We start from the raw sequence: 11904 nt of genomic DNA, 5'->3' as shown, positions 1-11904 counted from the left end.
TGCTAGAAGAGAGAAATCAGCTAAGCGTCCTGGTCGTTTAAAAATCTTGTCAGTTGGTCAGAAGGTGTTAATTAAGTCCCACCGTTTGTCTCACAAAGGAAAAGGCTTGTGTCGCAAATTTTTTCTGCTTTATAACGGTCCATATAGAATTCGCAAAATTATACATGATAACACTGTTGAAGTAGAAACTCTTAAATCTCGACGCTCTAAAGGAATACATCATATATCAAACGTAAAAATTTTTGTGGAATAACATACTTTGGAGAACTAACAGCCACATGTAAACATGCGGAGAGTACAAGGATACCGCGCTGTGTTTTGGCGGCGGCACATACTCAAAGCAACAGTGAAGTCTGCGCGCCGCACAAGGCAGTCGTTGACCGCGAACAATAGCTTCCTACGTCACGCGCCTACAGCTGATCGAGCGCTCAGTGCGAATGCACTGACAGCCGTAAACAAATACACAGTCTAATTTCTCCGACTAAATTCTGTATAAAGTTATAAGGACTTGTTGAATTGTGTTATTAACATTCAGTATTTTGCAGGATACGGTTGTATAAAGTATTTAAGAACTTCAGGTAAATTCTGTGCGTGTCCGACGTTAAGACGACCTGCTATCGAGAAATTTTCAGGAAGAATGTAATTTCGAAGAAGAAAGTGATTAACTAAAAAAAAAAAAAAAAAAAAGAGGTAACTATTAATTGAGTTTATTTTTCAGGTAACATATTTCCACTTAGGTACGTACTTCAGACGTAATTTGCTGCTCGCGATTACGTGATTCATACTTTGTGCTACTTTCATGTTCTATGAATTTACTTGTGAAGCGACGTGCTTGCGTACGTTAACTGATTTTGACAATGATTATTAATGAACTGGGTTGTAACTTGTGTATGTTATGCATCGCTTGGCTGCACTGCTTTTTCACTGATGTCATATTTTTTTTATTATGTGCCTGCTGTGCTTATTTATTTAAATTATAATTGTAACCTGATTAATTGTGCTGACTGTGATTATGTATGTAAGTTATACTTTGTGATTTATCTGCTTGCGCCTTCATGTTTACTTATTAAGATTACATATGAACATTTATTTGCTTATGCTGATATGATGCTAATGACCTGTTTATTATGTTAGATGACATATGTTTGCTGCTATGCGCGTGGATTGCATATGTACACGTTTCTGTTTTGTTGCCATAACTGCTCTTTAATTTGGTGTAAAGAAATGCTGATATACTGTGTATAAACATAGAGTTTAGGTCACACTACTGTATTAATTATAGATTGCTCGCTTGGCAGAGCCTCGTTGTAGGAATTGTGCTGCATCCACTTGTTGACATTCTGTTCTCTACTGGTATATTTAATCGCTATTGCAAGTTTTGCTTACGCTCAGTGCCTTATAGTTTTAAGATAAGAAAATTAACTGCTATAATTCGACGAACGACATTAGTACAAGAAAGTCATAGAAGTCACATGAGCTGAGGTTTTATGGAAGCTGTATACATTTATGCTAATAGGAAGGAGGCTAACGACATGACATACCAATACTAGGTTTAGACCATTAACAGTTATTACACTGCATTTTTCGTGAGCAATTGAAATAGGAAGTGACACTTGACACAAAAAATACTCCACATGTTTGCTTCTGCTATGATTCTTGAAGTGGTGTACACACTGTGAAATATTATGATCATTCACACTCCGTAATCGTACTTAATTACTGAGAGTTATTCGAACTAAGTCTGTTAGAGGTCAGGTATGCATTTCTTTTATTTAATGATGGACAAGGAACCAAAATGTATCTTATAATTTATAATGAGTAGAAAGTTTGGGTTAGATGGATTACACAGAGGTTGTGTGTGGACACTGTGTCTTCGGATTGTATGGGATGCTGAATTGAAGTTGCATTAGGATTTTATCTGTACTTGTTCGAGGAGACTGACTAGAGGAAAGAGTTGTTATGGAAGTGAGATGATATTGGTGCTGAGGTTTACATTTATCGACGTATTATTGAGGTATAGAGCTTATATGAAGTTGATGATTATGGAGTTTTTGTGGACAAGAGGTAAGGTAAATGATATTGATGATAAGAGTTATATGTATCGACGTATTGAAGAAGTATTAGTGACGTATTGAGATTATGTGATGCTGATGATTATTGGAGTTTTGGTGTATAAGAGGTAAAGTAAGTGAGGAGCATATTTTTTGTTGGTCTTATGGAACAAGGAGGATGAAGAGAGCAGACTAGAACACTAAAATAGAAGGAAGATAGTCTATACACACACTTTGTTAAATCACTAAGCAGTATATACTTTTTTTGAAGAGAGGAAGTAATTGCATATCGTGGCTCACTGACAGATGTTCAACAACAGTACATTTGATCTGGCTTGGCAAACATTGGTCTTGACATGATGACTATGACGTTGACTAACTATTATTGACTGTTATACATTGCTGCCAGTACTACTTGATACACATGATGAACATCAGATTTAGTCAGAATTTCATTTACACAGTTAACACTATTCAATTACACAGTAGCACTAATGTGGATGAAAGATGAGTGAGTGTGTTCTGTGTGTTTTCCTTTACTAATCCTAACCACCTATCTCAAAATATTATTTTATTTGTTGGTAGTGGCTTGCACTGACACCCATAAATGTTATAGGTTTACTGGTATTTGAGTATTTGTAATAGTTAATAGGACAATTATCTGACATCATTTGTGTGTTTGTTATGATTTGTATGTTAGTGTAAAAGCACTGTATGTGTATTCAAACTATTGTTCATGCCTGGACTGTCTGATTAGTGAAGATAAATATTCTGAACTGTTACCTGCACTTTTTCAACATGATGTGTGACATTTAGTCATGTTTAATTTCTGCTGAAGAACTATGTGATCAGTGATTCTAAAAAATTATGGACTGTTATTTGTACCTTTTCTACATGATTGGTGCCACTAGGACATGTTTAATTTCTGCTCATAAACTCTGATGAACAGTGTGATCAGTGCTAGTGAATTTTATCGAACTGCTTCTGCTGAGAGAGGTGACTTTTTGCTGTCTGCACCTACTCAACATTGCTGGGTGCCTCTGATGGACTGCTTCTACTGAAATAATGTCACTTGTTGCTGTCTGCACCTGCTCAACATTGCTGGGTGCAACTGATGGACTACTCCTACTGAAATGATATCACTTCTTGGTGTCTGCACCTGCTCAACATTGCTGGGTGCAACTGATGGATTGCTTCTACTGAAATAATGTCACTTGTTGGTGTCTGCATCTACTCAACATTGCTGGGTGCAACTGATGGACTACTCCTACTGAAATGGTGTCACTTGTTGGTGTCTGCACCTGCACTCAACATTGCTGGGTGCAACTGATGAACTGCTCCTACTGAAATGAAGTCACTTGTTGCTGTCTGCACCTGCTCAACATTGCTGGGTGCAACTGATGGACTACTCCTACTGAAATGGTGTCACTTGTTGGTGTCTGCACCTGCACTCAACATTGCTGGGTGCAACTGATGAACTGCTCCTACTGAAATGAAGTCACTTGTTGCTGTCTGCACCTGCTCAACATTGCTGGGTGCAACTGATGGACTACTCCTACTGAAATGGTGTCACTTGTTGGTGTCTGCACCTGCACTCAACATTGCTGGGTGCAACTGATGAACTGCTCCTACTGAAATGAAGTCACTTGTTGCTGTCTGCACCTGCTCAACATTGCTGGGTGCAACTGATGGACTACTCTTACTGAAATGATGTCACTTGTTGGTGTCTGCACCTGCTTAACATTACTGGGTGCCACAGATGGAACTGCTTCTGCTGAAATGATGTCACTTGTTGGTGTCTGCACCTGCTCTCAACATTGCTGGGTGCAACTGATGAACTGTTTCTACTGAAATGAAGTCACTTGTTGCTGTCTGCACCTGCTCTCAACATTGCTGGGTGCAACTGATGAACTGTTTCTACTGAAATGAAGTCACTTGTTGCTGTCTGCACCAACTCAACATTGCTGGGTGCCACTGATGATCTGCTTCTACTGAACTAATGTGACTTGTTGCTGGGTGTACCTGCTAAACTTTACTGGGTGCAACTGATGGACTGCTTCTACTAAAAAGATGTCACCTGTTAGTGTCTTTTTTTTGTATAAACTAATCATTGCAAGCATTTTATGTGAACATTTGTATAAACTGATTTTTTGTATATTGTGTAAACTATTATGTAAAGTCACATGTATGAAAAGAAGTTGTATTGCTTACTGTACTTCATATGTTAGGTTAGTGAAAGGTCAGTGTAAAGCCAAAAATTTTAACTAATTATGTGATATTTAGGTATTAATATTATCTTTTATTTTTGTCTGTATTTTTCTGGACGAATTTGGTGGTATTTTCACCACCAATGCTGGCAAAAATACCATCAAATTCTGGCCTGTGGAGGAGGGGCATATGAAAGGTGGCTACACTGTGCCACGGCGCCAGAGAGTGCGCCAAAGAGTACTATTAAGCCGCCTCCACAGTGCTTGTTGAGAGTTCATAGCAGTCAGTGTGTTTTTAGAGTTCATGGCAGCAGTGCTTGTGAAGAGATCGTAGAAGTCAGTGCTTGTTGAGAGCTCGTTGTAGTCAGTCGTACCGAGATGTGCTAGTGGGCACTGCTTGTCGTGAAGTCGGAGTGAGATGTGGTAGTAAAGAGTGTTGTTCCATGTTTTATGCAGTTATTTGATGGGAGAGATAGCAGATGTTATTGTAATGAGTGCATTTCGTCAATATATATGAAGGTAAAAATTACAATGTTCTTTTATTATTTGTGTATCTGAAATAATGCGTCACTACAGGTTCAGTCAACAAAGCATCTGGCTTGTGTTCTTGTATTAGAGTGCATTCTGGTTTTCTTGCGTAATTATAGTTTTTCTAAATTTCTTTTGTCACGTCAGTATAGTTGGTATTTAAAAATTCTTGTCTTGTTGGAAAAGAACCGTGCCAGATGTGGACGTTGAGTCACACTCCCACATACAGAACAGTGACTCTTGTGCTTATTGGTTTTGTTGGTTTTATAGTTGCTGGGGACTTAATTAATTAACTGTGTTTACGAAAATTTTCTTACATTGTTCTTTGCAGTCAGATAGCGTAATAGTACTAGTCAGGGCCAGCCGATTACGAGACACAGCGTAATCGGACATACAGCAATTAAAAATTAAAAATATTTTCAATATATTTAAATAAGCCCCCATGCAGTGTTGTGTGTGTGTGTGTGTCTGTGTGTATCTGATAAGTGCTGTTGTCTTCATTAATATCAATCTTGACACAGCGTGTAGAATATGCACAAACACAAAGCACTGACATCTTTTAATGTGCTATGAAAGTTCAAATGTAAGCGCTGCAGATCCGACAATCCGATACTTCCGCACAGCATTTTTTCTGCTTGGCTGAATGTGACGCGCACCACTGTGTTATGAATGCCACAATTTAAATCGATATAAACGACAATCTCTAGAGACGCTCTACGAGTCTGCTGCTGACTTGTGATTAGAATGATGATTTCTGAACTTTGCCAGTTGGTGAGCTTGGTGAAATACTCGAACTGCTTTCCCCTAATCTGAATGATATCAATTTTAATAATAGTTTTTGTATATTTATGTCTTCTTAAATAGTGACAGTGCAATTTCAGTTTCGGGAAGATAATTATGTGACATGTTTTCTGATGTTTATCATACGACAGCTACATGCATTGGTGCCATCCGATGCCCTGGATGAAGTTTGGAGGATCCTTTTATAAGCCAGCTGCTCCACCAAACAATAACACTCTCTTGACTTGAGATAAACTCCACCTAATAGAAGTAAAGAATTTCATTTTTGCCCCGTGAACAATGTTTGAAAATGCGTTTATTAACCCCTCACGTAAAACTTCATAATTTATGTCGATGGATCTTGTCCTCATCCACATTAAAGTTCGTCCCTCTACAGCTTATTCCTTGTAATCCCGAATGGTCCCGTACTTTAAAAGTCGCATCCAGCATACTACGCAAAAAATAGTAATGAATGTCCGATACTTTATAAATATGTACGCTTATGGCCTCATCTGCAAACTCTTTAAACACTTTTTGTAAATCACACACACGTTGTTTGTAGCATGACGTAGCCAGTTGAAAACTAGGGTAAAACCTTAGACGTGGTTTTTAGTTGGCCATGACCGAATGTTGGGGCAAGCCAGGAAAGCTTAAACCAATATCACGTCACTCAGTGCAATAAAATAAAAGGCTCCATACGCTCACTACGTTGAGAAAAATTATTATAATATGTAATATACATTACTAAGTCACTTTTTTCCACATGATTGAATGGTATTCTTTAGGACGATAGTCGTAACTAACCGTCCACATTGCAGATGCAAAAAAATTCTTAATCGTGACCTTTTCTGTATTGACTTCTGATTTAATTGCGTCTTAACACGTCAGCAAAACTGACCTTCTCCATCGAGGGCTTTGTAGCATCTCCATGCAAAATTTTTTAAAGTTCGGAGTTTTATGAAAGAGACTAAGTCTCTGGCCTCGAAGCGTGTCTCTGCGACGCTAGAGATACAGAGCGGTTAATTTGAATCTATTATCGCTGCCTCCAACAGCGTGAAGTAACTAAAACTCGTTTTCACTAGGGCTGTGTCTGAACAGGACTCGAACTGTTCGAACACTTTACACCACAATTTGGGAAATTTCTGATTCTGTTCAGCCTTTGATCGAATTGTGACCTAGTGACTTTTGTTGGTACCATCTTAACGCCCTGTCTTCGGCATTTTCAAACACTGTTCATTTTTATAATAAAATACACGTACTGAAATATTTTTCTATGGTGCAAGTCACATATAACAACGGCAGTTAATAAACAAATAAACGACTGCAGACATAATAACGTCTAGTTTTCTAACATTCGGTAGTCTCGCGATCTAGTGACGTCCGATGGGTATCTGCAAGATGCATCTTGCCGCGATAGAAAAGTACAGTCACTTGATTGCGGTAAAAGCTGTTTCCTTCCGTATTTCACGTAACTTTTTTTTTTTTTTTTTTTTTTTATGCGACTCAACTGCTGAGGTCATCAGTCGCCTAGAACTTAGAACTAATTAAACCTAACTAACCTAAGGACAGCACACAACACCCAGCCATCACGAGGCAGAGAAAATCCCTGACCCCGCCGGGAATCGAACCCGGGAACCCGGGCGTGGGAAGCGAGAACGCTACCGCACGACCACGAGATGCGGGCTTCACGAAACTGTCAAATTTTAAGCAGAGCCAAAAATTACTGTTGTGGCTAGTTCGTAGTTTCTTGCGTATCCCTTGCACTCGCAACGAGCTAGGCAAATGTCACGTGACTTCGAACAAGCTCCGTATTGCGTCACTTTCCGACATCTTCAGGTTGTGGTGGTTGCTGCTGTCACTGCTGCAAGACGCGACTGATTATAATCGCGCAGCGGCATCGAAATTTATCAAGCTAGGAGCAGTCAATATGCGTGCGTGGGAAGACACACGCAGTTGCAGTAAAGCGGTGCTCCTAGCGCCCACTGCTGGTAGCCACAAAAAGGTCCGTCGCGCGTGCGCTGTGGGCAATGACGGTGCTGCCGGACGCTCCTGTGGTTAAAAACTGAATTAAATCTCAGCTGTGCGTTGCTTCGGATCGTGAATCGCAAGCTCTTCTTTTCCCTGTCATGATTTAACAGCAGCCATTGCTGGATTCCAGGTGGCACTTGATTGAAAACCTGCATCCCTGTCCGCCGTACGGATATGTATAGCCTCCTTAACAACACAGTCAGAGAAAGATGTCGATGGGGATAAAATTGCCGTCTTTTCGTAAAAGATACGATCCCCCGTGTCCAGGCAATGCTCCACTACTGCTGATCTATCAGGTTACCCCATACTCGTTTGACGATGGTGTTCCAGACAACGTTCTTCCACGGTTAGGCATATCTTTCCAATATAAGATTCCACACTTTGGCATGGGATCTTACAGGCGCCACGTTTCCTAAGGCCAAAGTTGTCTCCGACCGAGCACAATAAATTGCTCAATTTTGCTGGTGGCCTAAAAACACACATGACGTCATGGCTTCTAAGAATTGTTTCTATTCTTGAAGACACACCGCCAAAATAGGGCAAGAACGCCATTGCAGTGGATGCCTCTGCATCTTCATTTACATACCTACTTTGTATTTGCGTCGAACTAAATGCATGCCCTATTTGTCCATCGGAATAGCCAAAAAAAAATGGTTCAAATGGCTCTGAGCACTATGGGACTCAACTGCTGTGGTCATCAGTCCCCGAGAACTTAGAACTACTTAAACCTAACTAACCTAAGGACACCACACACATCCATGCCCGAGGCAAGATTCGAACCTGCGACCGAAGCAGTTGCACGGTTGCGGACTGCGCGCCTAGAACCGCGAGACCACCGCGGCCGGCCGGAATAACCATTCTGATGGAATACCGTTGATAGGTGTTGCAGCTCACCAGGTAGGCTGTCGGCATCTGAGACCACATATGCTCTATGCACCAAAGAGTGTAAGACACTACCACGTTGCGCAGGGTGATTACAACTTGTGACCTGCATATATAACTCCGTGTTAATTGGTAGCACCAACTCACACGGAGCTACATTTGCAGGCCACAAGTTGTCACAACTGTCGTATAATGTTACATTTTTTACAGGAATAACCATGATGTATGACTAACGGATATGGAAAACAGCCTATAAGTTCTTTCCCTAAGATTTTTCTAGCTGTTTGAAAGAAAGACAGTAAAAATGGAGTAATACTGAATCTAGGACCTTTCTGTACCAAGTTCATTAAGTGGTTTGTCTAATGGATTTACGGTCGGCAGCCTATCAAAGAAAAGAAACGGTTCAAATGGTTCAAATGGCTCTGAGCATTATGGGACTTAACTGCTGAGGTCATCAGTCCCCTAGAACTTAGAACTACTTAAACCTAACTAACCTAAGGACATCATACACATCCATGCCCGATGCAGGATTCGAACCTGCGTCCGTAGCGGTCACGCGATTCCAGACTGTAGCGCCTAGAACCGCTCGGCCACACCGGCCAGCGAAATGGTTAAGTTTCAGAAATGCAGAAGAAGTAAATTTGGCTTACTTTCCTGCTGTTCCCTTACGTAACTTCACAAATAAATACAACTTTTCAGGATATGGTTCTGAGAAACACGCAGGAATCTTTTAGATACTACACCCACATACATAATTAATTTTTGATTTAGAAAGGTCACGAATTTTTAATCATCAATGTGTGCTAGAAAATTTTCACAGTGGGGTCTTCTATGTTTGCATTTTGTATAACCAAAAAATCAAATACTTAAATACTCTGGTAGCATAATACACACATTTAAATTTATTGAGGCACTTTGTTTATACCTTCTCTTAACAAATGATCTGTCAAAAACCAAAGGTTATCACTCTGTATTGTCATTCAGTATTTTTACACAACCCTACTTCAGTGGTACAGAGCCTCGTAAGCAATTTACTTTTTATAACTCTTTGTACTTTACTAAATTTCATTTATAACTGAAAGAATTTTATCTTTACTTTACTCAAAACTTCCAAAACCTAGCATTTATGCATGACAAGTTCCTCTTTTAGAAAAACTTATTTACTCACTTTCACTTTAGTTATTACCGCAAAGAGAGTAAGGATATTAAAATCGTTAAATTTGTCTGAAAACATATACTTCAGTACTTAGGCAAAATTTCACATTAGTACTTGTGCTACGTAAGTCATACAGTACTTTTAGCTGCATTTTAAAAGTTAGTCCACAGAAATTATTTGCAGACATTTCCTCAACGACGGAAGTTAGTGCTTGTAGATACCGAATAAAACGCTTCAAATGTTCTTGTAACAGGTTTACTCGGAATAATCAAACACAGGGAAATGATCCTGTACAGGTGAAACTGAATGATTAGGAATAAAATAACAGGGTGAACCAAATGTTATTTTTAACACAATAATTATTCAAAAAAAGAAGTTAATTTTGAATTAATGTTTCACCTTTCTACAATTCTAATTATACAGTTCGTAATCTGTTGGCTGTAGTCGTTGGATGTGGCGCATAGTAATGACAGCTACACTACCCATTGTACGGCGTACAGGTTCCTTGGATTATGGACTAATTAATTCTTCTTGGCCTCGTTTTATCGTGCGTAAGACAGCCCAAAAACTTGTACCAAAACCGTAATAACTTAGCAGTCATCATCCGAGGCTATTGTGCAACGATTTCCAGGCATGGCATCGGCTGCTCGGTCCGAGTGTAGCCTCTTACACTACTACCTATAGCTGCCTCGTTCCCGCACGCTTTACTAGTAGCGTGCCAAAAACCCAAGCTACCTTTTACGCTTCCCACAGTACAAAAGCACTCTATCTCTTACATAACACAAATCCTACACATTGTCCCTAAGTGTGTACCATTTTATACAACTGTCAACTTGCACAAATACGTAAAATTACATACACGAACATTTTTATTTCATTAATTCATGACAAAATATTATTTAGTAAATTATATGTTTCGCATATTTTTTTACATAAGTTACAAACATAAATTAGCAAAGCAGTCTAACATCACATGTATCACACTCTCCATATTGTCTTTGCATACCACAGTTATATTACAAAAACCTTTAAAGGCAAAAAATTTTTATATTAGATGACAGATTGAATAATAGTGTTACACTATCATCCTGTCCCTTCTTCTTGTCAGTATTTTCCACATATTCCTTTTCTCGTCGATTCTGCACGGAACCTCCTCATTCCTTACCTTGTAAGTCCATCTAGTTTTCAACATTTTTCTGTAGCACCGCATCTCAATTGCTTCTATTCTCATCTGTTCCGGTTTTCCTGCTGTCCACGTCTCACTGCCATACAATGCTATGAACCAAACGTACATTCTCAGATATTTCTTCCTCAGATTAAGACCTATGCTTGATACAGTAGACTTCTCTTCGCCAGGAAAGCCCTTTTTATCATTGCTAGTTTGCTTTGCAAGTCCTCCTTGCTCCGTCCACTATGGGTAATTCAGCTGCCTCGGTAGAAGAATTCTTTCGCCATTACCAATTATAATATCAAGTTTCTCGCTGTTCACATTAGTGGTCCTTCTCATTATTTTCGTCTTTCTTCGATTTAGTCTTAATCTGTGTTCTTTACTCATTAGATTGTTCATTCCATTCAACAAATCCTGTAGTTCTTCTTCACTTTCACTGTAGAAAGCAATGTCATCAGCGATATCCTTTCCAATTAAATTTTAATCCCACTCCAAAACTTCTCTTTTATTTACGACATTGTTTTTTCGTCATGTAGTTTGAACAGCAGGGGCGAGGATTATGTCACTGTCTTACACACTTTTTAATCCGTGCATTTCATTCTTGGTCTTCCACTCTTATTGTTCCCTCTTAGTTCTTGTATGTATTGTACGAGTATATCACCCGTCTTTCCCTATAGCTTACCCTTATTTTTCTCAGGATTTCGGACATCTTGCACCACCTGACAATGTGGAACGCTTTTTCTAGGAAGACAAATTATATCAATGTGTCTTGATTTGTCTTCCATCTAGCTTCTTTCATCAACAGCAACCTCAGAAGTGCCTCTTTGGTGCCTTTACCTTTCCTGAAGCCGTAACATATCGTAATTTCTGTTTTCCTTTCTTCAGTATATTATTCTTGTCAGTAACTTCGGAGCATGAGCTGTTAAGCTGATTGTTGGATAATTCTCGCACTCGTCGTTTCTTGCAATCTTGGGTATGCTTTAACAACAGCATATTTCGGTCTATCATAAAAACGCCCTGTTTCAATGAGCTATTACAGATGTGGCTGAAAATTCTACTATCTGATAGGAACAAGGTTTTAGTACCCTGTTTCAAATGACATCA

This window comes from Schistocerca americana, chromosome 5, assembly GCF_021461395.2.
Source record: "Schistocerca americana isolate TAMUIC-IGC-003095 chromosome 5, iqSchAmer2.1, whole genome shotgun sequence".
Lineage (NCBI taxonomy): Eukaryota > Metazoa > Arthropoda > Insecta > Orthoptera > Acrididae > Schistocerca > Schistocerca americana.
This window is presented reverse-complemented; position numbering follows the sequence as displayed.